The 6000-nt window shown below is 45.0% G+C and overlaps 1 long non-coding RNA gene across 1 annotated transcript in view; it reads left to right on the forward strand.

The window, feature by feature from the left end:
- LOC132207834 (uncharacterized) overlaps positions 1–4762 on the forward strand; it is a 119069-nt gene extending 114307 nt beyond the window's left edge. Inside the window, exon 7 of the long non-coding RNA XR_009443888.1 lies at positions 4586–4762. This is a non-coding gene — a long non-coding RNA (uncharacterized LOC132207834). The remainder of the gene's footprint in view (positions 1–4585) is intronic.
- The last annotated feature ends 1238 nt before the right edge of the window (positions 4763–6000 follow it).

The raw sequence follows: 6000 nt of genomic DNA on the forward strand, positions 1-6000 counted from the left end.
TAAAACTGCGTAAAATATCAGAGTATTTCTGGATGTACGTGGGCAGTGCTTGGACCAGGGGACAGAAGATTGAGTCAAGGTCGGAAGAGATGAGTTCTGTGGGGCAGGAACAGGCTGAAACAATGGGTCTGCCAGGACAGTCTCATTTGTGGATTTTTAGGGGGACGTAGGAGCAACCTGTGGGGAGCTGTGGCCTTTCAGCTTGGAAACAGAGGGGGAAGATCACCAGATAGACCAAGATCAGTTACTGTAGAAGATACAATGGCCCGGTGCGGTCATGGTCCAGGAGAAGTCGGAGGAGGTATCTGAGGGCTGGCGCTCAGCCTCTGCAAGGTAGACTTCAGCTCACCAGACCACAACAGCACCACCTTATCGGCAGGCTTCATAACAAAGTCAGGGTGAGATATGAGTGCGTGGAGGGCAGTCAGTTGGGCAGGACGTAGGTTGGGTTTGGTGCAGGGAACAGAGAAATTGAGGTGATAGCACGTCGACAGTTCTCAATGAACAGATTGAGTGCACCTGCATCCCCACCTTAACAATTCTGCACTGAGGGGTGCCATTAACTGTATATTTTTCTGTAATAGTTGATTTCCCAAAGTGGAGCATCTAACATTTAATGGATTAAAATCCACTTGCCGTTTCTGCAACTGATCTGTATCCTTTTATGACGTCTACACTCATCCTGATTCTCCCAATCATTCTATTGTCTGCAAACTTGCTAACCCATACATCTATATTTTCACCTCAGTCATTTTGTATAGACCACAAACAGCAGAGGTCCCAGCACAAATCCCTGCGGAACACCAATCGTCCTGGATCTACAGCCTGAAAAGCACCATTCCACCTCTTGCCTCTGTCTTCTCTGGGCAAGCCAGTTGTGAATCCAAGCATCCAAGCCACCATTGACTCGGTGCATCTTAATTTTCTGGATGATCCTATCATGAGGTACCTTGTTGAAAGTATTGCTAAAATCCATGTCAACAATATCCACTGCTCTACCTTCATTGATCACATTCGTCACCTCCTCAAAAAATTCAGTCAAGTTAGGAAGACATGACCTGCCCTGCACAAAGCCATGCTGACTGTCCCGAATGAGGCCATGCTGTTCCAAATACAGATAAATACAATCCCTAAGAATTCTCTCCAATAGCTTCCAATGAACGATGAGAAACTCGCTAGTCGAGTGTTTCCTGGATTGACCCTATTTCCCTTCTTGAACAGAAGAAGAACATTTAGCAACTTGCTAATCCTCCAGTACCCCTCCAGTGGCTACCAAGGATACAAAGATATTGCTGAATGCCCCGACAATCTCTTCTCTCACCTGGCTCAAAAACCTTGAGGAGATACCATTGGGTCCTGAGGACTTATCCACCTTAATGCTCTTTCTTGATTTCAAAATGCTGTTATCACATGAGCATGCTCCACACAAATCCCACTATCCTCCACACCCTTCGCCTGAGTGAATAGTGATGCACGGACTTAATTTAGGATCTTGCCCACATCCTCTGCTTCCAAACACAAGTTCCCTCCTTTATCCTGAATGGTCGTACCTTCTTGCTGTTTATCCCCTTGTTTTAGATGTATGCACAGAATGCCTTGGGATTTCCTTCAACCCTCCTTGCCAAGGTCATTTGACCGCCTTTCTTTTTCTGCTTTCTTTATGTCAGCCCTGTTCGATTTTAGCTTCCTAAACCTGACATATTTTTGTTTTTCCCTTTTGACTAACTTCACAACCTCCCCAATTATCCAAGGGTCTTTTACCTTGCCATCGTTGTCCTTCCTCCTTCCTGATCCTAAACTCATAAGCAGGCCTTTAAACAATTCCCATATGGCAAATGTGACAGCTCCTCCCAATTAACACTCCCCAGCTCCTACCTAAAATTGATATAATTTACTCTCCCCCAAGGTCCTGACTTATACTTCTTCATAGCAATCTTAAAATTTAAGGAGTTGTGATCACTATTTCCAAAATGCTTTCCCACCCTTCTCACCAGTTACCTGACCAGGACAACGTCCAGTATGGCCCATCTTCTATCCACATACTGTGTCAAGAAACTCTCTTGGATAGACTTAACAAATTCAGCCTCATTTAAACTCTTGTTGTCAGGGAGTCCCAGTCAATACTGGGGAGGTTAAATTCACTGACTGTGACAACTCTGACTTATTGCATTGTTTCAAAAGCTGCCTACATATTTGTTCCTCAGTGTGTCAGTGGCAAAAGGGGAGCAGGCTATTAGTTTAATCTGATCAGAGTGATTGTGTCTATCTTATTTTTGAACGCTACCTCTGTTGCCTCAGTGGGCAAGCCCTCCAGAATGTCCTTTCTCGGTACAGATGTAACATTTCCCACAGGTTAGGAGTGCACCTCCTTCTTTTATCTTCCCCTCTATCTTGTCTAAAGCAATGAAACCCTGGAACATTGAGCACCCAGTCCGGTCTCTGTCTCAACCAAGCCTCTGTAATGGCCTCAACATCAGAGTCCCATGTACTGATCCAGGCTCTAAGCTCATCTGCCTTACCTGTAATACTCCTGGCAGTGAAATAAACATATTTCAGCTTGTTCGTGCCATCATGTTCATGTACCTGTCTCTGACTGCCATTCTTTTCTGATTTATTGGTCCCAGCATGTACCTGCCATCAATTCATCTACTTGCCGACCTGCTGCTCTGGTTCCCAGCTGCCTGCCAGTCTTTAAATCCTCCCAAGTAGCACTAGCAAACCTCCCTGTGAGGGTATTTGTTCCCGTTCAGTTTAGGTGCAACCCATCCCTCTTACACAGGTCACCCCTTGCCAAAGAAGCGGTCGCAATTATCCATGAACCTGAAAGCCTGCCCCCAGTCCCAGCTCCTTCACCAATGCATTCATCTCACCTATCTTTCTCTGACTTAACTCACTAACATGTGGCACTCGTGGCAACCCATAAATTATTACCCTCTAGGTCCTGCCTTTCAGCCTCTTTGCTAACTCCTTGTACACAGTCCGCAGGATCTCATCCCTCTTTCTACCAACGTCATTGGTACCAATGTGCACAAAGGCCTCTGGCTGCTCACCCTCCCCCTTAAGAATTTCTTGCAACCACTCAGAGATGTCCTTGACCTTGGTACCAGGGAAGCAACACACAGCCCTGGTATCTCAAATGTGGCTACAGAAACTATGTCCCCAACGAATGAGTCTCCAACCACGATCACTCACTTGGATTTGCCTGACCCTGTCCCACAGCAGGGCGGTTTGTACCACGGACCTGGCAGCTGCTGATTATATAACCGTTCCAGTTTAGTTTTAGATCAGTGTTAACCTTGATTAAGTGGATAGCCAAGCACCTCAGTGGGCGACAGTACAGGAGAATTAAATTCTTAAGCTCACGGATTCTGTGAGAGTCAAAGACAAGCACTGAATTGTTCTAACCTCATTTCCAACACCTGGCCCATTACCCTGCATGGCTTGGATAACACTTGCACATTTAAAAAAATGTAAGGATGATGTGAGGGTAAGGACATGGAATTTTGTGATATGGTCATATTTGCTCTTGTTGGAGCTGATTGCTGCTTCGCACTTGTATGGTGCAAATGTCACTTATCGTTTATAAGGCCAAGCCTGATCGTTGTCCAAGTCTCACTGTATTTTCTCATCGTTGACTTCACTGTTGGAAAAGTCATGAATTCTGCTGGACACCTGGACAATATTCAATGAACGTTCATGTCTCCACTTTGGTTCAAATGAAGACATGACTTCAGCCAGTGCAGGTATCCAGTGAATGCCACTGACTCAATTTTCTATTCCTCTGCTTAACACCACATTCAATCAGAAGTTGCCTTGGTGGAAATGACAGATTGCACTTTCCTTCCTTTTCAAGCTCAGGATCTCTGATCATATTTGTGGTAAATCCTGAACGAGGTTACGAGAAGTGTGGCATGACGAAAAGTAAACTGAACCTTATTGTGCAGCTGTTTGACAGCACTGTCATCCAGATGTTGCATTACTTTGCTGACGATTGAGAATACATTGAGGTCATAATTGGTCAGGACAATTTGTCTGCCGATTGCGTGATAGGTCATCTTTCTCTGAAATGTGAGTGTTGCAAGTGTTTAAAAATGTACTGGAAAACATTTACTGTTGGTGTGGCGACCTTGGGGCACATTGTTCCAGTACAGTTTGTGGGATGCTGCCAGGTGCTATGGCATTTGCAGTATCCGGAACATTCAGTCTTGTCATTGCATGAAATAATTTGAATTGCGTGTAAGTTAAGATCTGTGATGCCTCCTCAGGATGAGGGCAAGAAGATCATCCAGACTGGTGAATGGTTTCATCTGCTCCTTCACCTTTTGTTCGTAACATCTTGTAATAACTGCCATGTAGCCTGATGAGAAACTAAAGCTCACCTTGATTCATTTGCATTTGAAGGTGCCTATTTTTCCCAAACAAAAGGACCCATCACTGAGCGGAAAGTATGGAGAATGTTATAGACATCAGTGGTGAGATAATGCTGGATCTTGACCAGCAAAACCATTGTTGTGTTGGTGAAATGCAAACAAAAATCTATATGATGTAAACTTTATTCTCAGCTAATCCCTTTCTCAAATGACAGATTGTGATGTTGGTTCCTGGAAAGCCTCCATTGTTGGAGGACGAGAAGCCGTATCCAATTGAAGCAGCAGAGGCTTCTGCGATGACTGTGGAAACCACTGCTTATGCCTTGCTTCAAGCGTTGTCAAGGAATGATATTGACTATGCAACACCGATTGCGAGGTGGCTAACGATGCAACAGAACTATGGTGGTGGATTTCACTCGACGCAGGTAAATGCTTGAGATCACAACAACAGGCATTCAGATATTTCCATTGATCATGTTACTAACTGGTGGTTGTTGCAGTTTGCAATCAAACTGGACACTGCATTTTCATCTGCAGGTTTGGTGCATTGGCACAAATTCCAGTTCTTCAATGGTGTTAATCCTTGGTTAAATTCTTACATGCACTTTGCCTGCGCATCACTTTTCCTCTTGGCATTGTCCTTGAAAACTATCTGTTTCTGTAAACCTTCACTTACTTGTCATAGGATCATTGAGGGACAGCATAATAGAGTGCTATGGCAATGGAACAGACCCTTCAGCAAATTGTATGTGCCCTCACAAGATGCAAGTCCCGAACTATTCTCATCACATTTCCCAGCACTCGACCCAGAGCCTTGTATGCCTTGGCATCGCAAATGCCCAATCACAGACTTGTTAAATGTTATCATGCTTTCTGCCTCTACCACCCACACAGTCGGTGCGTTCCACATTCTCACCACAGTTTGGGTGCAAAAACAAGTAAGCTTCCTCAAGAGATCGTAGGAACTTGCCAATGCTGGAGAATCTGAGAGAACAAGGTGTAGAACTGGATGAACACAGCGGGCCGAGCAGCATCAGAGAAGCAAGAAAGCTGACGTTTCGGGTCGAGACCCTTCTTCAAAAATGGGGGAGGAGAAGGGGATTCTGAAAAAAATAGGGAGAAGTGGGGAGGCAGATAGAAGATTGGTAAAAGAGAAGTTAAGTGAACTGTCCTGTGCTGTCCACTCACTGTCCCCTGCTCCAGAATCATAGAATAAGAGAATTCTCCAGAATTAGACCAGAAGGCCATGAGACATAGGAGTGGAGGTAAGGCCATTCGCCCCATCAAGTCCACTCCACCATTTAAATCATGGCTGATGGGCATTTCAACACCACTTCCCTGCACTCTCCGCATAGCCCTTGATTCCTTTTGAGATCAAGAATTTGTCGATCTCTGCCTTGAAGGCATCCAACATCCCGGCCTGCACTGCACTCTGCGGCAATGAATTCCACAAGCCCACCACTTTCTGCCTGAAGAAATGTCGTCTGATTTCAGTTTTAAATTGACCCCCTCGAATTTTAAGGCTGTGCCCACGGGTCCTCGTCTCCCCTGCTAACGGAAACAACCTCCTAGCGTCCACCTCTTCTAAACCAGACATTATCTTGTAAGTTTTTATGAGTTCTCCCCTCAA

Source organism: Stegostoma tigrinum, unplaced genomic scaffold, assembly GCF_030684315.1.
Source record: "Stegostoma tigrinum isolate sSteTig4 unplaced genomic scaffold, sSteTig4.hap1 scaffold_172, whole genome shotgun sequence".
In the NCBI taxonomy this organism is placed as follows: Eukaryota; Metazoa; Chordata; class Chondrichthyes; order Orectolobiformes; family Stegostomatidae; genus Stegostoma; species Stegostoma tigrinum.